The sequence below is a fragment of the Saimiri boliviensis genome, chromosome X (genome assembly GCF_048565385.1).
Source record: "Saimiri boliviensis isolate mSaiBol1 chromosome X, mSaiBol1.pri, whole genome shotgun sequence".
In the NCBI taxonomy this organism is placed as follows: Eukaryota; Metazoa; Chordata; class Mammalia; order Primates; family Cebidae; genus Saimiri; species Saimiri boliviensis.
The window spans coordinates 73,937,148-73,961,565 of NC_133470.1; the positions used below are offsets into that span (position 1 = coordinate 73,937,148).

Sequence of the window (24,418 nt, forward strand, 5' to 3'; positions counted from 1 at the left end):
ACCTCATGCTCATTATGAGGGCTACTATAACAAAACAAACAAACAAAAAAACAGAATAACAAATATTAATTGGAATGTGGAGTAATTGGAACTCTTGTACATTTCTGGTGAGTATATAAAGTATATGCAGCAACGCATTTTGTGGAAAACAGTGTGACAGTTCGTCTGAAAAATTAACATAGAATTATGGCATGATCTAGCAATTACAATTCTGAGTTATGCCCAAAGAAGTGAAAGCAGGGACAAGTAGCTATTTGTGCAACAGCATTATTCACAATACTCAAAAGGTAGAAATAACTCAAATATCCATCAACTGATTAATCAGTAAATAAAAATTGATATATGCATACAATGAAACATTATTCAACCTTAAAAGGAATGTAAATCATGTCCTTTGCAGCAACATAGATGCAGCTGTAGGTCGTTATCCTATGTGAATTAGTACAGAAACAGACAATTAAATACTGTATGTTCTCACTTATAAGTGGGAGCTAAACACTGAGTATACATGAACATATATGGGAGAAATGGACACCGGGGACTTCTGGAGGGGGGAAGGAGGGAGGGGAGTAAAGGCTGAGAGACTGTCCATTGGGTGCCGTGCTCACTGTCTGGGGGATAGGATCATCCATACCCCAAACCTCAGCATCACATAGTGTTCCCATGAGACAGACCTGCACATTTACTCCCTGAATCTAAATAAAAGTTAAAATTAATTTTACATAATCATTCTGTTTTTTAAAAACTGAAATTCATGCTACAACATGGATGAATTTTTTAAAAATTATGCTTATTTAAATAAACCATACAAAAGAAGGAGAAATACTGTATGACTCCATTTAGATGAGGTACCTAGAGGAGTCAAATTAATACAGCAGAAAGTATAATAGTGGTTATCTGGAGCTAAGAAGTGGCAAAAATGGGGCTTTATTGTTATTAGAATGAAAATACATTTCTTTTTTTTTTTTTTTTTTTTTTTTTTTTGAGACGGAGTTTCGCCCTTGTTACCCAGGCTGGAGTGCAATGGCGCGGTCTCGGCTCAGCGCAACCTCCGCCTCCTGGGCTCAGGCAATTCTCCTGCCTCAGCCCCCTGAGTAGCTGGGATTACAGGCACGTGCCACCATGCCCAGCTAATTTTTTGCACTTTTAGTAGAGACAGGGTTTCATGATGTTGACCAGGATGGTCTCGATCTCTTGACCTCGTGATCCACCCGCCTCGGCCTCCCAAAGTGCTGGGATTACAGGCTTGAGCCACCGCGCCCGGCTTGAAAATACATTTCTAAAAGAAATGCAAGCAGAGGTAAATAAATGGAAAGATATCCTATGTTTCTGGATTGGAAGACTTAATTTTTAGATGGTAATACTCCCCAAAGCAATATTCAATGCAATCACTATCAAAATCCCTATAGCTTTTTTCCGCTTTTGGAGAAATAGAAACCCTATTATAAACTTTAGATATAATAGCAAGGGACCCTGCATAGTCCAAACAATCTTGAAAATGAAGAACAAAGTTCAAGGACTCATATGTTCTGATTTCAAATATTCGTATAAAGCTACAGTAATCAAATATGTGTAATACTTTCATAAGGATAGACATATAGACCAACAAAATGGAAGGTTCAGAACTAAACTCACACATCTATGATCAGTTGATTTTTGACATATGTGCTAAAACTATACAATGAGGTAAGAATAGTCTCTTCAAAAAACGGTGTTGGGAAAACTGGATTTCCACATGCAAAAGAATGAAGTTGGAACCTTAGCTCAAACATTACAAAAAATAATTCAAGATGGATGAAAGACCTGAATATAAGAGCTAAAACTATAAAACTCAAGCATTTTCATTACTTTGGATTTCATGTTTTAAAAAATATGACACCGAAAGTACAAGAAACAAAGACAACCTCAATTAACTGAACATCATCAAAACTAAATTCTTTATGCTTCAGAGGATACAATCAAGATAATGAAAAAGATAACCCACAAAATGGGGAAAATATGTACAAATCATGTATCTGATAGAGGACTTGTGTTTGGAATATATAAAGTACATGTACAAGTAAACAAGAAACAAATAATACAGTTCATATATAGGCAAAGGATTCATTTCTTCAATGAAGATATACAAATGAGCAACAAGTACATTTAAAAGATGCTCAACATCATTAGTCATTAGAGAAATGCAAATCAATACCACAATGAGATAACATCTTATACCTGCTAGGCTGCCTGCAATTAAACTAAAGAGGAATATACCAAGTGTTGGCATCAATGTAGAGAAATTGGAACCCTCATGTATGGTCGGTGGGAATTTTAAATGGTGTATCCACTGTAGGAACCTGTTTAGAAGCTCGTCAAAAATATACAATTACCATATTACCCAACAATTTCACTCCTAGGTATATACTCAAAATAACTGAAATAGGTTTTCAAACAATAATGTGTACAGGAATATTTACAGCAATACTATTCACAATAGTAAAAAGGTAGAACTGACCAAAACCCATCAAACAATGAATGAATAAACAAAATATGTAAATACTATGCAATATTGTTCATCCATATAAAGGAATGACATACTGATACATGTTAAAACATGGATATAAACTTTGAAAACATTATGCTAATTGAATGAAAGCAGATACAAAAGGCCACATGTTATGTAATTCTATTTATATAAAATATCTGGAATAGGCAAACACAAAGAGACAGAAAGCAGATTAATGGTTGCCCAAAGATAGGGAGAGGGAAGGAGGAGGAGTAACTACTTATTGGTTGTGGAGTTTCCTTTTGAGGTGATGAAAATATTTTGAAATTAAATGGTGATGATGTTTGCAAAACATTGTGACTTTCCTAAAAGCCATTTTGTTTTACATTTTATAATAGATAAAGTGGTGAATTTCATGTTATGTTAATTTTACCACAATAACAATTTTTTAATTGAAGAAGTCTATTACGTTCAAAGTAGTGTGCTTTATAAGCAATGTACTAGATACATTTCAGAGAACAAGTTAAGTGAGTCATGGTCTCTTTCTTAAATGAATTTATAATCTTAAGGGAAGATTAGTGCAAATACAGAATATAATATGGTAGAGAAATGTATCAATTTGAGAAGAAGGAGCTATTTTATCTACTTTAGAAGATTTAAGAAAGAGGCTTCAAAAGAGAGGTGGTAGTTTAAATAATCTTTGGACAATGTTTTAGTCTGTATATAGGCATATTTCAGGTATATACAGTGGCCAGTTGGTAAATATGTATAGACTGCCTGCTATAAGTAGGGTAGCTCAGTGAGGAGTATAGACAGAGGGAGCCATAAGAACCTGATAGAGCGTGGCAGGTTCGTGGAATTGAGAGAAGTATGCTGAGAGTGACCATATCATTTATCTTCAAAACATGAACAATTTTTAGACTGAAAGGGAACCGTTCTCAATAATTATGCCAAGATAAATGGAGTACATTGTGACTTTCCATAGTAAAAATCAATTTAGAATTATAGAAACTCAGGTATAGCTAGAGAGCAAAAAAAAAAAAGGAGAGTTATCACAAACTCAAGATGAAATTAATCAGGGGTTTGTAGGAGATAGTATTTATTTTTAATATTTTCCAAAAGGAAAGGGGAAGCATTTTTACAAAGGGCAATAGAGTAACTGGATTCATACTTCTAAACATTATTTCATTGGCAATGTGAAGGTGAAGTGTATGAAATAAGTGATGAAATAATTATGGAAGTTCAAAGATTTGAAAATATTCGGGAGGTAGGATTAAATGGAATTTGGCAATATGCCAGGATAACTATATTGTGGCTTGTGGTAGATGACGAATGCTGTCATTTCAGTTTTGTGCTTACGTTAGTCCGAAATTGGGATTCATTAACAGCTTTCAAAAAGGCAGCACCATGATCAGATTTCAATAAACTAATTCTTAGAAATGGTTGTGTAGTAATTTAAGTAGCCTCAGATCAATATTTATTTTAAACCTGTATCAACTCTAAGGGTACATATTTTATAATCTAAGAACTCATTTATCTTTGAATATATTCTGCCATTTGCCATATATTATACTTCTGTGAGCTTCAAGGGCTAAACTGGAGTTTATAAATGTAATATTAATCATTTTTTATTCATTTTATAGTTTTGTAACATTGAATATAATTTTCATCAATCTTCTTAAATTTCTAGATTAAATGATCCCTTTTTATATTACACTTTTTACCTTACTACAACAAAAATATTCTTGCAAACCACTCTTTTGGTGATTTAAACACCATGATTAACATCTTCCTGCTACTCAGTAAAAACTCAAAGAATATAAAGTTTATTTTAGAAAACCCTCAACTTTATTTGACAAGTAGATAGAAAACCAAAGCTATTTCATTGTTTCACAAGGTGTGCTACTGGGAAAATGATTTAACAGTATAAAGAAACATTTGGCCTCAGTATTGTGAAATATTTTGTGCCTCATTGATTTGATTTAGACAAGAAATCACTGCATGAAATAGGATCATGACAGCAGTAGAAATGTTTGTAATTTTAACAGTGCTGAAAACCTTCAAAAACATAGTTTTCCCTATATTTTTATATCACATATTTATTCATCCTCATCCTTTATTTTATGATTTTACTTCAGTTTATCCATCCTCTGTGAAACAGATTTGTCATTTGTTTTCTCTGAGAAGTCAGTTGATACAGAGCCATTTTTCTTAGGAGTGTATTTATCCCTAATGGATTTGTTGATTTGTCACGTTTATGTCTGTGTAAAAAGTGTTGATTATTTTAGTGAAGCTATTCTTTTCACACTTAATATTGTATGTTTACTGGCCTTCAAAAATAAATAACCAAAATAACATCCTGAAAAATAGAATGCAAAATCTAGTATTTGGCTTGAGCAGGCAAGTGAACACACAGGGTAAGGAAGAAACTCTTAATACTACCAGAAATAAAAAAATAACAGTTAGACAAGCAGTAATTTAAAATTCTGTTTGCATTTCTATTTCCAATAATAATAGTTTTAATGTGAATATTTGTGGTTCTTGGTGAACAAAGTGTAATTAAATTACATCTTCTTGTATTTCATACCAAAGAACTAGTTTCTGCAAAAGCTTTCACATATACACAGTTCTAAACAAAATATAAAATATTATAGTGCCATTGGAAAGTAAAGCACATAAAGAGATCAAATTAACAAATTGTCTACTCTTTGTTGCAGTCCTCAGGTATAAATTGCGATTTGATCACTAGTCTATACATGCAGTCATTTATATAACAAAATAAGCACTTAATGTGCAAAGTTCTATGGAAAGAACTCTCTGTGTGTGTGTGTGTGTTACGGAGCTAATATGCACTTGTACACATCCACAGATATGAGAAGACATATGTTCAATATTTTTATATAAAAAGTTCTATATCATTTTATAGTCCACCTTTTCAGATGGGATTTGTCGTAGCTGAAAATATTGAAATATATGCTGAAGAACCATTGCAATTAGATTTACATGTATAAAAGATAGCTTTGGAAACAAGGAAATAAATAATAGAAAATAAGAGGGAATTACCTGGCACTTAGCATCAATTATTTTCTATAGTTGAATGGTAAAATTTAGTTTGATGTTGTCATATGCTAAAGCAGAAGGAAAATATGTTGGGTCGTATAATTGTTTAAGAAATGAAAGTATAAAGTTAATTAGGAGAGACAAATTTATCTTAACACTAAGGGAAAGAAGAATTGGTTTGCTGACTCATTAAAGTAATGGCCATTATGTTATTTAAAGGACAATTTATTTGGTTAATTTCATAAAAGGTACAAATATTTCTCATACAAATGTTTTTCTTAATCCTTTTTCTATTAAAATTATAGGCCATATTTGAATCATAAATTCAGTAAAGGCATTTGTTTGAGTTACCACATTGTGAAATGTAGTATTATTGCTTTTTGATGAACTAGTAGAATCAGAATTTACAATTAGCATGTGCTCTAGACCAGTGGCCTTTAAACAATAATCAGAATTATTCCTAGGAGTTGTTACAATAGTATCACTTGGTGAGATTTTCAAAAAGCACAGATCCCTGGGCCATATCCCCAGAGATTCTAATTCACTATACCTAGCGCATAGCCCATAAATTCTTCTTTCTTTTTTTTTTTTTTCAAATGGTCTCCAGTTGATATTGAAACACTATATAGACAATGAGATGAAGAGGTGAAAAAAACAAGTAGAATCTTAGTTCCCATGGAGGTTATATGTTGAACTGAGGGAAAATAGACATACAAATAAACAAATAAGTGAACAAGGTAATTTCAATAGTGATTAGGTTACAAAGAAAATAGAACAAGGTAACATGGGATAGAGAATGAATAGATGGATGGGAATTTATTTAGTTGATGGCAGCACATACATATATGAAATATTAGTATTATATGTTGTTGATTAAATAATAAAGACCCAATGTTGTGTTTAATTCCTGCATACAGATTTAGAGACTGATTTTATTTTGCTTGGTATGAGAACAACTATCATCTGTATAGAAATTTGCTACAGAAAAACCCAGAGGTATTACATTCTTGACTGTATGTGCTATGCCATACAAATATTTTTGGTCTAAAAATTATTTTTAAAAAAGCCTTAAAATAATTTCAGCATATCTTCATCTTCATAGGCATAACATAGGAAGCTAATAAGCACAAGGTATTGAATAATTTCAGTAATTAGACAGGATCATTTTATATTGTCCACTTAAGTTGTGAAGAATGGAGGCTAAATGTAACAATATCATTTAAATATGTAAACCATTCTTTGTGACACCAGATACCTCAACAATTAACCTGATTCTTAAAGCCAAGTCTATTCAAAACTTAAAAAAACAAAAACAAACAAACAAACAAAAAAACATTATCAGCATGGAGGGAAACATTTAACTTCCATTTGTAATAGTAGGTGTGCCTATGCAATTTGGTGAATATAATTTAAAATTTTTAAATATATTAAAACTAGTCTTGAGCTATCCTTCAAATGGAAATGTTATCATATCCAATAATAACCTTAACCATTGTGGTTCCGGAAGCATTATTTTATAGAATAAGTTCTTAAGATGTACTAATGCCTATTTATACCAAAAATGTATCATTGTCCATGAGTAATTCAAATCTACAGAATCCAAGGCTAATGAGTCCAAATCCAAATTATGGTTTTACAAAACGAAGCGTTGTTTGAAATTATTTTTTCAGATGAAATAAAAGAATAACATCCAAACTAGTAGTTTTTTTTCTAAATACATATTAGATTGAGAAACTCAATCAATTTTTCAAGAAGAATACTGGCAACGTGCTTTTTCTAAATATCTGTATCAAGTTATAATTAGCATGTCATAAAATTCACCTATTTAAAGTGTGCAATTAAGTTTGCACATTTAAAATAGCCCCACTTTTCTGAAATAAGACAGAAATTCATAAGTAAATAAATTCAATTTTGTGGCAACCACAAAATTAGGAGGATAATCAATGTGGGCATATGTTTGTGTGTATAATGACTGGAATTACCTGGAGAGGTTTTATGGTATGGAAGTAATATACAGGATTTGAAGTGAGAAGAACTGAGGATATAAAATCTTCTATTTATTAACTTATTAACTTAAAAGGAGGTAATAATCATAACTTACTTTTCAGTGTTGGTTATATAATAACATGACATGTGTGCTACTGTTCCGTAAAGTATAAAATATTCTCATGCATTGAGAGGCAGTTATTATTAATATTATTTCTAACCTAGAATGCTATGATAAAAAAGTGATTTAACAGAATTCAATGGAAGGTCTGACATTTAGGTTTAAAATATTTGAAATAGAAGAACTTGTCATCAACAATTCAAATTTTAAAAGTCTTACCAGATCAGTTGATCACAATCACAGTATGAACAAATAGCGTGTAATATGGCTAACAAAATTGACTACTACAGTCTTTTGCTTCTTTACTAGAAGTTTTCTGATCCAGGGGAGAGGGCGGGCTATAGGTCAGGGGTCCCTAAACCCCGGACCTTGGACCAGTATTGGTTTATGGTCCGATAGGAACCAGACTGCATAGCAGGAGGTGAGTGGCAGATAAGTGAGCATTACCTCCTGAACTTCACCTCCTGTCAGATCAGCAGCAGCATTAGATTCTCATAGGAGCATGAACCCTTTTTGTGAACCGCACATGCAAGGGATCCAGGTTGTGTGCTCCTTATGAGAATCCAACTAATGCCTGATGATATGATGTGGAACAGTTTCATCCCAAAACCATCCCCTCCAATATCCCCCATCTGTGGAAAAATTGTTTTTCGTGAAACCAGTCCCTGGTGCCAAAAAGTTCAGGGACTGGTAGTATAGGTGATAATGATATAGTGATTTCTGCTAGTCATATTACATTTTCACTTTTCGGTCTAGTTATAATTATTATCCTCTAAATGAGGGAAATTGAAATTGAAATATTTTTAGAATAGATTATTGAAGATGGTCAGCAGTAAGGAAAAATGGGAGATAGAAGGAAAACTTGAAAAAAGACACATACATGTTTTACAGTTTAGCAGAGGGAAAACATTGTGGGCTGAAGTTGTAACAGTATTGGGGAAAAGACAGAATCTAATCTGGGCACTGAGGGTGAAATTTGTAAAAAGAAGTATGTACTGGGAGAACTATATATATTTAGAGCCAGCAAATCTTGAATTTACTTCTATTTAATTAAATTTGAAGGGCTAAAAAGCAAATAGCTGAGTTAATATAAACTACTGAAAACACTTTTTCCTGGCAATACTGAAAAGATAACATCTCAGATAAGGTCCATAAGCTCAATATTTGTAGAACAGTATAGTGTTGGTTTGAAAATTTGGGAAAGAATGTGATAACATAGAAACTTCATTAATATTAAGCTATAAGGAAATCTATGTTTTAATGATAAAAATTGGAGTCTTCCTCTCCAGTGAGATTTCTATAATACTATGATACTGGAAAGTAATCAGAAGTTATTTTAATAGAAATAATGATAAATGGGAGCTATCATTTAACTGAAATTAAATATATGCATCTGTATTTTAATCAATAAAACATAAGAAAAGAAAAAATAAAACCTGTATATTCCAAGGAAGATAGCTTTAAAAACACAATATACTCAAAAGGATTTTTAAATATTCCCCCAAAAAGAAATGATAAACATTTGAAGTAATGCATATCCTAGTGACACCTTGTATATGTCTTGAAATATCACTCTGGACACAGTAAATATGTACAATTATTGTTTCAACTAAAAGCAATTTAAAAAAAAACAAAAAAGCTTCAATGATAAATGAAGTTTATTTAAAAATAAAATAAACTACAATTAATTATTTATACGGAGTATTTACCAGTACAAAATTATTTTATTTGATGTGTTTCTAAAATAACATAGAATGATAGTTTTGTAATGTGGCTATCCTGTTATGAAATATTTAGACTTGTGACTGTTTTATATAACTATTTACTAGTTAATAAGTCACATTGATCAATTGTATGCAGAATTATTCAGAATCTTTCAAGAAAGTATTTTTTATGAGGACTCTCTCTACATACACATATATGTGGATTTACTTTTATTTTTAAAAATACTTAACCAAATATGTAGAAATCAATTACTTTAACCTGCTGGTTTGAAATGAAGCATCACATTTTAATTAAAGCATTTTTATTAAAATTACAAAATAATAAATTTAGTCCATGAGAAAGAACAATAGCTGGCCTTTAAGTATTCTATTGATTACAACTTCATGAATAATGAAAATATTTTTAAGTGTCATGTTCTTAATTAAGTCACTTTACATTGAAATACTGTTATAAAGTTAAACAGTAGGAAATTTTACCACTAAATAAGCTATATTGCATTATGTTACAACATAGGTAAGTGTATGCTAAAATGCTAAAACGTACAGGTTATGTTAAAACATTGGATATATTTAACCCTTTTCCTTTTCCTGTTTTCCTCGAGAATACTCACCGGTGGCACTTGTGGCTGTAGCATTTGCCCTGAAGTAATTTTGACATAAAATATATTGCTTTTATTCTTATTTTCACATAGCCCTAGTATATCAGCTTTGGAAATAAAAGATATCATTCTATTTATAGCATTCTGTTTTAATAGTGGTATTTCAATTTACATTATATGGTAATTTTTGATTGCCAAAAATGTCAGATTCTAGGAAATGTAACATTCCTGTGCTTGATGTCAACATCATTCTCAAACAGTTGTTGACTGAAGATTCATTTGATGAGTCCAATTTGTCTGAAATAGATGATTCAGACAATTCTGATAATAGATCTGTTTAGAAATAACTCCAAGGATGGTTTTAATGTTTTATTTTCGTATTGAAAATCAGATTTGTTTCAGCCTCGGGGCATGTTTATGTAAAATTAAATAAGAGCCGGCAGTGAGTGGTACATTTTTTTCCTAAATGGGGAAGAATTAAAGCTCTTTAAAAAAAAAGTATAATCAATAACTCCATTGATTTTCACATAATAGAATCATGCTATGCTTCATTTTGCAACTGCCTTCCTCATTCTCGCATGTGTATCTTAATATTTTCTTCCTCTCTGTGCCTTTAAAGAATGTAATGGTCTGTTTTAAATAAGTAAATACTGAAATAATGCAGGTATTACACAAGGCTGCCAAGGGTCTAAATTAATAAATTAATTGATACTACTTTGATTTTATGATTATAAAATTATATTAGAAAAACCCTACAAAACTTATGCTTACAAAAAATTTGTATCTCTGTTATTTGGTTATTCATGCATTGCAAATAAATTGTACCTTAATGAGATACCTATGTACAATACCTGTATTTAAATACTAGCAAAATGTTACATGTTTCTTAGTATAGTTTGCTAATTAAAATGTGCTGATAATTTCTGGAATTTATTCTTCTTGATAAAGTTTCTTTTCTCTTTCTCTTTTTAATTGAATTTGGATTGTATTTCCAAACATATCCCCAATTCACATTAAATTAAATTAAAATACATTTTCCTCATTTACTAAAGTGAATTTATGGAATGGTAATTTTTACAAGGTAACATATTTTAATGGACTAAAGCATAGAGGGGATATGAGAAATTTAAGACTCTACTTTGATATATCATTGCCTTATCTAGATTATGGCAAAACTTAACTAAGGAATAATGTCAGCAAGATGGTAGAATATGTAGTCACAATCCTCGTTCCCCACAGAAACATTGATTTAATAATGATACGTGGACCAAAACTCCTTTATGAGAAGACCATAAGTTAGTTAAGAAGTTGAAGTACTTCAGATGAGCACAAAACTGAGAACAACTGCATTGGAATGAATAAGAAAAGCAATATTGTTTTATCTGTATTAGCCCGTTCTTTAAACCAGCACAGCTCAGCACTGAGAGAGAGCACCTCTGTAAGCAACTTCCTCTTTGGGGAAAATTAGAGTTAAGTGTGTCTCCAATTTCCTAGTATTTTGGTGTGCTGCTCAAGATAGTTTCTGTCTTTCTCTGCACAGATTGTTAAAGGAGCTGGCATAGTTACTATGCCCAGTGGCAATTATAACACAAAATGGGGAAATGGGGTGGTTGGCTTACCATGTAACACAGCTTTGTGAGATTGAGAGAAGTCACAGAACGTGAGGCTTCTTTCTCAGGAGGGAGGGAGAGGAGTGAAGTTTGACTCTAACATCCTGGACTTTCAGTGCAAATCTCAATGTGCCATGTTCTGTCTTTCTTCAACTAGAGGAGTAATAGAACTTTCAGAGTTGGTGGGGTAGGGGGGCAGCTAAGAAATAAGGAAACGGGACAAGTGGCTTGCTCTATTCAGCAGGGCTCTGTGAGATTGAAAGATCGTGAAATAATTGTACTTTCTCCAGAGGGAAGAAGGGAGAGGAGTGGAGCATGTCTCCAATGTCCTGGCCTATGGTACAAAAGGAAGTCACAAGAGTGAGGAAGAGATTACAGATTACTAAAAAAAAAAAAAAAAAAAAAAAAAAATCGATTTATAAATCCCTTCTAATTAGAAATCTATATACAGCAGTACAGAGAAAACATACCCATAGAAAAGGTTTGAGAAGCTTCCAGAATATTGAAACAAAAATAATAATAAAGAGTAAATAAAGCCTACAGAAATTCTAGAACACCATCAAACAAATAAATACACTATGGAAATACCACAATGAGAAGAAAATGAGAAAGAGTGAAAAGTTTATTTAAAGAAATAGTGGCCCAAAATTTGCCAAATCTGAAGAAAAAATGGAGCTCTAGAATAACAAAGTCCAAAGTATACAAAACATTCTCCACCAAGACACATTACAATCAAATTATAAAAAGTCTAGGTGAGAAAATTTTGAAATCAGTAAGAGACAAACAACTTGTCATATACAAAGAAACCATCAGTAGTCAATCAGCAGATTTCTCGGCATAAACCTTGCAGGACATAAGGTAGTAGGCTGTTGAAAGAAAATAACTGCCAATGAAGTATACTATACCTGGCCAAACTGTCTTTCAAAAATGAAGGGGAGGTAAAGACATTTCTGAACAAACAACAGCAGAAGGAGTTCATCACCACTAGATCTGCCTTACAGAAAAAAAAAAAATGCTAAGAGTTATTCAAGTTGAAATGAATTATGCTGAAAATTATATAGATAGCATAGGAAAGTAGGAAACTCATTGGTAAAGGTAAATATGTGAATACAAAATACCGTAATAATGTGATGGTAATGGGTAAATCACTTTTCATTTTACCATAAAATTTAAAAGACAGCAGTATTAAGAATAACATTAAATACAGAAATGGTTTAGTGGATACACAATATAAATGATGCAAATTGTGACATCAAAAACATAAAGTTTATAGAAAGAGAAGTAAATGTGTAGAGTTGTGTATGTATTGAAGTTAACTAGCTATTAGTTTATATTAGATGGTGATAACTATAAGATATTTTATGTTGCTTCATGTGACCACAAACAAAATACATATAGAATATACACAAAAGGAAAGGAGAAAGTAATTAATGCATATCACTACAAAAAATAGTAAAAAGGAAAAGAAGGCAGTAAGGGATGAAAGAGAAAAAGAATAATTGCAAGACAGAAAAAAAAAAAGAGAAACAAAATTACAATAGTAAAATTTTACCTACCAAAAATAATTTAAACATAAATGGATTAAAGTCCCCCCTGAAAAGACAGAGTAGCTGAATGGATAAAAACATAAGATCAAACTATATGCTGCCAAGAAGAGATAAACTTTGGGTTCAAGGACACACACGAGCTGGAAGTGAAGAGATAGAAAGTGATATGCTATACAGATGAGACTACCCCCAAGACACATAACCATCAGATTTTTCAAGGTTGAAATGAAAGAAAAAAAGTTAAGCGCAGCCAGAGAGAAAAGCCAGGTCAACTACAAAAAGAAGCCCGTCAGACTAACAGTGGACCGCTCAGTGAAAACCGTACAAACCAGAAGAGATTGGAGCCAATATTTGATATTCTTAAAGAAAAGAATTTCCAACCCAGAATTTGTTATTTGGCCAAACTAAGCTTCCTAGGGAAGGAGAAATAAGATCATTCTCTGACAAGCAAATGCTGAGGAGATTCATTACCACCAGACCCAGACCTGCCTTATAAGAGCTCCTGATGTAAGCACTAACTATGGTTACCAGTCATTACAAAAACACACTGAAGAACCCAGAGCAGTGACACTATAAAGCAACTATATAAACAAGACTGCAAAATAACCAGCTAGCATCATGGTGATAGGATCAAATCCACATATAACAGTAACCTTAAATATAAATGAGCTAAATGCCCCAAATAAAAGACACAGAGGCAAATGGGTAAAGAAACAAGACACATTAGAATGCTGTTTTTAAGAGACCCATCTCCCATGCAAAGACACATATAGGCTCAAAATAAAGGGATGGAGAAAAATTTACCAAGCTAATGGCAAACATAAAAAAAAAAAAAGTAGGGTTCGCAATCCTAGTTTCTAACAAAACAGATTTTAAACCAACAAAGGTCAAAAAAGACAAAGAAGGTCATTACATAATTGTAAAGGGTTCAATGCAACAAGAAGAGCTAACAAGAAAAGCTAAACATATATGCACACAATGCAGGAGCAGCCAGATTTATAAAGCAAGTTGTTAGAGGCCTTAAAAGAAACTTAGACTCCCATACAATAATAGTGGGAGACTTTAACACCCCACTGAAAATATTAGATCATTGAAACAGAAAATTAATAAAAATATTCAGGACCTGAACTCAGCTCTAGATCAAGTGGACCTGACAGATATCTACAGAACTCTCCACCCCAGAACAACAGAGCATACCTTTTTCTCATCATCACAAGGCACATACTCTAAAATTGATCATGTAATCAGAACTAAAACATTTTCAGCAAATGCAAAAGAACTGAAATTATAACAAACAGTCTCTCAGACCACAGCACAAGCAAATTAGAATTCAATATTAAGAAATTCACTCAGTGGTATTGCCTAGTTTTTCTTCTAAAGGACTTCATGACTATAACACAAAAAGCATCAGCAACAAAAGCCAAAATAGACAAATGGGATATAATTAAACTTAAGAGTTTCTGCACAGCAAAAGAAACAATCATCAGAATGAACTGGCAACCAACAGAATGGGAAAAAATGTTTGCAATCTACCCATCTGACAAAGGGCTAATATGCAGAATCTACAAAGAAATAAAGCAGATTTACGAGGAAAAAAAAAAAAAACAACCCCATCAAAAGTGGGCAAAGGATATAAACAGACACTTTTCAAAAGAAGACAGTTAGGAGGCCAACAAACATATGAAAAAATTCTCAACATCACTGGCCATTAGAGAAATGCAAATCAAAATCACATTGAGATACTATCTCTCACCAGTTAGAATGGCGATCATTAAAAAATCTGGAGACAACAGATGCTGGAGAGGATGTGGAGAAATAGGAACACTTTTACACTGTTGATGGGAGTGTAAATTAGTTCAACCATTGTGGAAGACAGTGTGGCAATTCCTCAAGGATCTAGAAATAGAAATTCCATTTGACCCAGCAATCTCATTACTGGATATATACCCGAAGGATTATAAATTGTTTTATTATAAATACACATGCACACGTGTGCTCATTGTTGCACTGTTTACAATAGCAAAGACCTGGAACCAACCCAAATGCCCATCAATGATAGACTAGATAAAGAAAATGTGGCACATATACACCATGAAATACTATGCAGCCATAAAAAAGATAAGTTCATGTCCTTTGTAGGGATATGGATGAGTCTGGAAACCATCATTCTCAGCAACCTGACACAAAAACAGAAAACCAAACACTGCATGTTCTCACTCATATGTGGGTGTTGAACAATGAGAATACACGGGCACAGGGAGGGAAACATCACACACTGGGGTCTGTTTAGTGGGTGGGGGACTGGGGAGGGACAGTGAGGGGTGGGAGGTTGGGGAGGGATAACATTGGGAGAAATGCCTGATGTAGGTAATGGGGAGAAGGAGGCAGTGAACCACCATAGCATGTGTGTACCTATGGGACAATCCTGCTAGATCTGCACATGTACCCCAGAGCTTAAAGTACAACAAAAAAAATAAAAATTAAGAAAAAAAAAGAAATTCTAGATTGGTCTAGAACTCCTGACCTGGTGATCTGCCTGCTGCAGCCTCACTAAGTGCTGGAATTACAGGCATGAACCACAGTGCCTGGCCTGGTTTTAGTTCTTATGCTTAAGTCTTGAATCCATTTTGAGTTAATTTTTGTATAAAGTGTAAGTTACGGGTCCAGTTTCAGTTTTCTGCATATGGCTAGCCAGTTTTTCCAAAACCATTTATTAAGTAGGGAATCCTTTCCCCATTACTTGTTTTTGTCAGGTTTGTTAAACATTAGATGGTTGTAGATGTGTAGCAATTGTGAATGGGTGTTCACTCATGATTTGGGTCTCTATTATTGGTGTATAGGATTGCCTATGATTTTTGCACAATGATTTTGTATCCTGAGACTTTGTTGAAGTTGCTTATCAGCTTAAGGAGATTTTGGGCTGAGAAACCTGACAAAACAAGCAATGGGGAAAGGATTCCTTGTATAAGAAATGGTGTTTGGAAAACTGGCTAGCCATATGCAGAAAACTGAAACTGAACCTCTTCCTTACACCTTATGCAAAAATTAACTCAAGATGGATTAAAGACTTAAATAAGTAATACCTAAAAGTGAGTGTATAAACTCTAGAATATCTATGCAATACCATTCAGGACATAGGTACAGGCGAAGACTTTATGACTAAAACACTGAAAGCAATGGCAACAAAAGCCAAAACTGACAAATGGGATCTAATTAAACTAAAGAGCTTCTCCACAGCAAAAGAAACTATCATTGAGTGAACAGGCAACCCACACAATGGGAGAAAAATTTTGCAATCTATCCATCTGACAAAGGGCTGATATCCATAATCTACAAAGAACTTAAACAAATTTAGAAGAAAAAAACAAACAACCCTGTCAAAAAGTGGGTGAAGGATACGAACAGACAATTCTTAAAAGAAGACATTTACATGGCCAAGAAACATGAAAAAAAGCTCATCATCTCTGGTCATTAGAGAAATGCAAATCAAAACTACATGAGATACCATCACAGGCTAATTAAAATGGTGATCATTAAAAAGTCAGGAAACAACAGATGCTGGAGAGGATATGAGAAATAGGAAGGCTTTTACACTGTTGGTGGGAGTGTAAATTAATTCCACCAATTTGGAAGACAGTGTGGCAATTCCTCAAGGATCTAGAAATAGAAATACCATTTGACGCAGCAATCCCATTACTGGGTATATACTCAAAGGATTACAAATTATTCTACTTTAAAGACAGATGCACATGTATGTTTATTGCAGCACTATTTACAGTAGCAAAGTTTGATAACTAACCCAAATGCCCATCTATGATAGACTGGATAAAGAAAATGTGGCACATATACACTGTGGAATACTATGCAGTCATAAAAAAGGATGAGTTTGTGTCCTTTGCAGGGACATGGATGAAGCTGGAAACCATCATTCTCAGCAAACTGACACAGTAACAGAAAACCAAACACCGCATGTTTTCACTCATAAGTGGGAGCTGAACGATGAGAACACATGGACACAGGGAGGGGAACATCACACACTGGGGCCTGTCGGGGTGAGGTGCTAGGGGAGGAATAGCATTAATAGAAATACCTAATGTAGGTGTCGGGTTGATAGGTAGAGCATACCACCTTGGCACGGGTATACCTATGCAACAAACCTGGATGTTCCACACATGTATTCCCAGCACTTAAAGTATTAAAAAAAAAAAAAGAAAGAAAGAAAGAAAGAAAAACAAACCAAGAAAACTGTATGTGGCCTAAGTGTTCAACTAAACCATAAATGTAAATTGCAGTAAAGCCATTCAATTACATTAGATTAGGTATTAGATTAGGAGGAATCCCATTATTCTGATTTTGTGTCTTTTTTACTTTCTATTTTCCAAATGCTTATCAGTTACTTAGTATAGAAATAATTTGTACTCACTCAGCTCTCATGTTGGGATGCAATCCTCATTGTTGGAGGTGGAGACCGATGGCAAGTGATTGGATCATGTGGGCAGATCATGAACGGCTTGGGCCATCCTCTTGGTGATAAGAGAGCTCTTGCTCTGAGTTCACAGAAGATCTGGTCATGTAAAAGTGTGTAGCACCTCCTCATCAACTCTCTCTCTCTCTCTCTCTCTCTCTCTCTCTCTCTCTTGCTCCTGCTTTTGCTATGTCAAGTGCCTCCTTCCACTTTACCTTCCACCATGATTTTAAGTTTCCTGAGACCTCCACAGAAGCTGATTCCAGAGTGATGCTTCCTGTGCAGCCTGTACAAATATAAGCCAATTAATTTTTTTCTTTATAAATTACTCAGTCTCAGGTATTTTTATAGCAATGCAAGAATAGCCTAACACAAGAAGTCTAAAAAATATAAATTAAATCAACAGACTTCACCATCAATCTGCAAATATTATTTTAATTAAAAATGCCGTTTATTCCTTTCATGTGTCCTCACCAAAATTTGATAGTGAAGAACAGTTTTTGTTTTTTCATTAAAAATATTCATAGAAAAGAGTCTATAGATTCATAGGAGAAAGAAGTTATAGTGGTCTGTTACACAACATGTTGATTGTATTTAATGATTATTGATTTTATATTTCAAAATAGCTAAGAGAAGATTTTAAATGTTCTCACCACAAAGAAATGATAAATATCCATGGTGATGGATATGCTATTATGCATTATTTGATCACTTCAAAATGTGTATATAAATCAAATCACCACACTGTATCCAACAAATATATGCAGATATTTGTTGTCAATTAAAAATAAAACAAATTTAAAACTCAGAATGTTCACTGACAAATTTTGTTTTTGTTTCTGTTTAAGAGAACAGTAAATGTCATAGCTTTAAGAGCCCTCTCTTCCTGAAACAGGTTCCAAAAGTAAAAGGTCTATAGTACTAAAAATAGTAGGTCAGTCAAACAGACAAGTGCACATCTCAAATGCTTATAAACCAAGTTATTTCCAAAGCACTTGTTTTTCTACAGAAAAATATCTTGAGATAAAAACGTGATTTCCAGGTAACTAACATTTAATTCTTACATCTTAATATAATAAGCTATATAAGAAGCTTTCAGAAGTTAATATAATTTACTGGAATTATGCTGTCTCAAATTTCTCTATTTTAAGAGTTTCTTTAGAATAAATATATAGACTGAGTTTGGTAGCTCACACATATAATACTAACACTTTAGGAAGCCAAGGCAGGAGGATCACTTGAGCCTAGGAGTCTTTAATATCATATGCATTACATGTGCAATGTAATGTAAGTACTTAAATTATATTGTGGAATACTAAAAAGAATACAGCCTTATAATCAAACAGATCATGGTTTGAAACCCAATTCTCCAATTATCTAGGTATGTAATATTGGACAGTTTTAAAATTTCTCTAAGCCTGAATTTGTATATATGAAAAATGGGGATAAAATTTAACTCACACACTGTGAAGTTTAAATGGACAAAACTATAATCAATTATTTAGCATATTGCCTCATAATTGGCACTCAAAAGTTTATTATTATTATAGTGATAATATCGGAGGATGTATAAGTTTTCCTTTTCTGGTAAGTGTAGACAAAAATAAAAGATTGTGTTACATTTGTATGAAAACTCGTACCATAGTTGAAGTAAATTATAAAGTATACAGTTTAGTATAAAGAAGGTTGAGACACACTGCTTTTCAAATTATATCATCTAATACATAGCAACTCTGCAGAGAACACGTCATAACTTAGGTACCCAATAATGCAATGTCAGACAAATCAACCCCTACTCCTACCTTATGTGGGCAATTTTGTTTAGTTATTTTAACAAATTTCTTTTTATAAATGTAACTATTCACATGGTTAACATGCAAAGATTTTATTTTGTATTCTTGCTTAAAGAATAGATATTTGGAAGAAATTTGAACATTATCTGCAATCAATATATTAGGATGACAGATTACTTTTCTCTATTACTAACAATGATAATTCATGTAGGCATATAAAATGTATAGACAATCTTTAACTTTATCCTGCATTGAAGAGAGAGAGGTCACAAATGTAACATGACAAATAATTTCTGAAGAACCAGCATTTTTCTTTTCTCTTTTTTTGTTTTTCTTTGTTTTGTTTTGGTTTTGGTTTTTGATTTTTATTTTTTTAATACTTTAAGTTCAGGGGTACATGTACAGATACTGCAGGATTGTTGCACAGATACACACATGCCTGGTGGTTTGCTGTCTCCATTCCCCAGTCACCAACATCAGGCATTTCTCCCAATGTTATCCCTCCCCAACCTCCCCTCCTCCTCTGTCCCTCCCCTAGCTCCCCACCTTTCCACAGACCCCAGTGTGTTGATGTTCCCTTCCCTGTGCCCATGTGTTCTCATTGTTCAACATCCACCTATGAGTGAGAATATGCTGTTTGGTTTTCTGTTCTTGTGTCAGTTTAATGAGAATGATGGTTTCCAAATTCATCCATGATCCTACAAAGGACATGAACTCGTCCTTTTATATGGCTGCATAGTATTCCATGGTATATATGTGCCACATTTTCTCTGTCCAGTCTATCACTGATGGCCATTCGGGTTTGAAGAACCAACATTTTTCTATAGCATTGTATTATTAAAATGTACTATTGATAGCTTTCCTCAATTTATCTTGTGATTATTCCTCTCTTACATCAAATTTTATGTCAAACTAAGAAAGGGGGTTGAGCAAAGTGGTTCATAACTATAATCCCAGCATTTTGGGAGGAAGAAACAGGTGGATCACCTGTGGCCAGGAGTTTGAGACCAGCCTGTGCAACATAGCAAGACTTTATGGTTACAAACTCATTTAAAAATGAGCTCGGCACAGTGGTGCACACTTGTAGTCTTAGCTACTTGGGAGGCTGAGATGGGAAGATTGCTTGAGTTCAGTAGTTTAATGTTAACAGTTAGCAGTAATTATGCCACTGCACTCCAAACTGGGCAACAGAGAAAAACAATGTATACACAACAACAAACAAGACCCAAGAAAGACAACAGCAAAAGCAAATAGTATTTAGAATATAAGCCTAATTGAAGATTTACTTTGATTAAGTGACAGCACTTATGTTTCCAGCATTCTCTTGAAAAAACTTTAAAAAAAAATATTTGTTTGTCTTCTTTAATGATTTTGAAACCTCAGTATTGTATGCCACAAAAGTCTTTATTACATTCTCCATCTAATCTTTGTTTAGTGCAAAAATGAGAATATGTTTGTCTTTATATATTTAGATCCACACATAGTTCTAGGGCTTGATTTAGATATAAAATGAAAATGATTGGTAATAGATTTTCATCTAATATGGGCAAAACTGTGATATGTTTATCTGTACACACATCGATACTACAATCTTCATAACACAACTTTAAGATTATATCAAGAAACCATGAAAAAGGAGGGTGTGAATGAGTATATATTTATATCTATATAAACGTATGCATATATGCCTATGTATATAAATATTTATGTAATAGCCTTCTGTGATGACACAAGGAAAAAAATCATGCACTCTTGGTAGATTCACAAACATAATGAAAACAAATATAGCTATTCACATTTGAAACACTTTAATATGTTTTTTTTCAACTCTAAAAGCTTTTGTGGTTATGTTAACCGAAACACTTAATAGACATCACTAATTCAATATATTTGGGAAAATGCAGAAAATATACTTTAATTATGAGAATGTGTCCAAAATGGATCTTGTACCACTATGTAGCAACACTTAGTTATGTATCTTCATTACTTAAAAATGATTACACCAGTTTTTGTAAATCAGTATTCCACAGTCCCTAATTGTTCATTTTTGGTTAGCAACTTAGAATTGTTATTTTGAATAGAAATACATTAATACATAATGTGATGATAATCTTGGGTAGATTTATGTATGTAATTTTTTATAAGCAAAATCAAGATATTTTTAAAGATAAGCTTAATCATCATAAAAGATGTTTTACCTTTAAAAATAGGTCGTGTTGACGAAATCGTAACTTTATTGTAGAATGTTGGCCTTAATGTTTAATACAGATTACTCACAAATGTACTGAATCTTATGAAAAAAATGAAAAGCAGTAACATTATAACAAAATATTCTCAGCAGTCTTCATAAAACCAGGAGGTGTGTTGTATTTAAACTGTTGCCACATTAAAACTGACAACTGAAATGAGTAACTGAGGCATGTCTCAATTCTGTTTATTGAGCTGGCTTTAGGATGTTTCTGGAAAAAACACATGTTGCAGACACATCTGTGACTGTTTTTCTGAAGAGGATTTTGATAGGTTTCACGTTTAGGCATTTCCTTAAAGGGATGGGGAAGGCAAGTAGAAGGGCAGGTAAGCAGCTGGGCAAGTAGATACGTTCTTGTGAGACAATAGTTAGTGCCCAGTAAATCTACATTTTACATACGATAAGGTGGATGTCTGAGGAGAATAAAGGAGTAAAGGAAGAAGAGTCAATTACGGAGATGTCTCTGGGTAGGTGAAGGAATGAATCTTGATTTTGTTCTGCATCTTAGAAGGTAAGCTTGTAATGACATTATCACTGTGAAATCCAACAGACTTTAGTTGTAAGAGCTAGACTTAGATTGTAGACCAAAAGTTACAACTGGCATGTCATTGTTTACCGGAGGCCAACAAATAATTTACTTATGAATGATCTGTGATTGCAGTCCTTCCTAAATGCCTGAGGGCTTTCACCTTCCATCAGGGATTTCACCTTCCATCTGGGCTTTCACCTTCCAACTGTTCTGGCTGATGCGTAATGTAACATCTATCATCTTGAAGAGGGTGTTACAATAACCATTCCTTTTACATAAGAAGTATGCTAAGTTTTCAGATTTTTAAAATTCTATTTACAAAACAATGAATAAGCAAATATTTTTGTCATATTAAACATTGGTTGGAGGACTGCCTGCCTCTCTTTACCTTGCCCACTATTTTAATAAAATTCCAAAGCTTTAGCAACTGCTGCAGAAGTCGTTGACCAGTGTCAAAGCATCTTACTTTGTAAGTCTTCACATTTAAGGGACTGTCATTTATGTATAGATTATGTGGATGTCTCAACATTTTGAATGGATTAACCTGTTTTCAGACTATTTGGCCCAGTAAAGTATAAATTAAAAAAGCATGAGGTTTCCCGCAGTGAAACAATTGATTCAAATTAAACAAACAAAAATGATCACTGACTTCTCTTGACCCAGATATTGCTTATATCAAAATCTCATATGATTCATTTTCTAGCCTTTGTCATATTTCATTAAATCTAGTACTTACTGTTACTTTTGCTTCTGAGTGACTGTGTTAAGGAAAAAGAACTTCTCTTCCCAGGACCACAAGGTGTGTGGTTTCAAAGGCAAGAGTTTTCTAGCGTCTTGTCTCCATCCACGCCCCCATCCAGGAAAGCAAAGTTCTTTGTTTAGGTTTCCCAGGTGGGCTAGGTAAAGGAATCCAGGTGGGCTTCTTTGTCCAAAAAGCTTGGAGAAGCTCTGGGAGGAGGGGGCTCCGTTGTGGACCAAACAGCCAATCCAGTATCAGAGTCAAAAATCAGTCACTGCAGAGGAAGTCTGAAATAACTCCTCTCATTGGACAAGAACATGAATGAGGCGGGAATAACTCCAGGCTTAAAACTCTGCTGCTCCTTACTTACATGGATTCCTTCCTTGTATCCCCTCCCACGGCAGCATGGGAGCTGTCTCTCCTCTCTCTTTTCTCTCTCTCTGCATTTTGCTCTCTGCAAAACTCTTTGGGTCCACGATTTTCTTTTTTTTCTTTCTTTCTTTTTTTTTTTTTTTTTTTTGAGACGGAGTTTCGCTCTTGTTACCCAGGCTGGAGTGCAGTGGCGCGATCTCGGCTCACCGCAACCTCCGCCTCCTGGGTTCAGGCAATTCTCCTGCCTCAGCCTCCTGAGTAGCTGGGATTACAGGCACGCGCCACCATGCCCAGCTGATTTTTTGTATTTTTTAGTAGAGACGGGGTTTCACCATATTGACCAGGATGGTCTCGATCTCTTGACCTCGTGATCCACCCGCCTCGGCCTCCCAAAGTGCTGGGACTACAGGCTTGAGCCACCATGCCCGGCCACGATTTTCTAACGGTAAGCTCACCATTCCTCCGGGCCTCGGTTCCCCATTCTTAGGGTTAATAGAGGTCAAGGACCTGGATCGGGAAACTGGGAGGGTCTTCAGGAGAGCCCCGCTCCCTCCCCCAGCTACACTTCCACATTGGCTTCACAAATAATCAGTACACCCCAGTGAAGCTGATAAAATGGTAATACTAAACATGCTCTGCACTGTGCTGCTGCCAGGCACCTGGCTCTTAATTGCTTTGTTTTACTCAGTGAAGACTTTCAAAAGAGTCCTCACTACAGCCAAATACTAATTACTTTCACTCTTTTTGCTTCTTTGTAAAGTCACTGTCAGCTGTAGTGTCAAGTAGACCCTCAGACTAACTCATTCTGAGCAAGCCCTTCCTATTGACATGGTTCCTGACCCCAATTTTTCTGTTTTTGTAACTGACTGATGGATTCTTCCTGACGGCTGCACAAACATAATCAATTCATGGCATTGCAGGAAAGATTTTAATTAATGTGAGACTGGCCACACCCATATGGGAGATGTAATTATTACTCAAGTCAATCTCATTGAAGGCTTATATGTTAATGGTTTTTCAAAAGCAGTTTGGGGAAGGGGTGGGGATGGCTAGGTAATGGGTGCTTGCTGCTGATTGGTTGGGTTGGAGATGAAATCATAGAGTGTTGAAGCTGTCCATTTATGCTGAGACACTTAT

The 24,418-nt window shown here is 34.0% G+C and overlaps 1 protein-coding gene across 2 annotated transcripts in view; it reads left to right on the forward strand.

Annotated features, from left to right (window-relative positions):
• The window catches only part of KLHL4 (kelch like family member 4), a 166,743-nt gene that overhangs the window by 57,017 nt on the left and 85,308 nt on the right, over positions 1-24,418 (forward strand). The gene's annotated exons all lie outside the window — the stretch shown is intronic.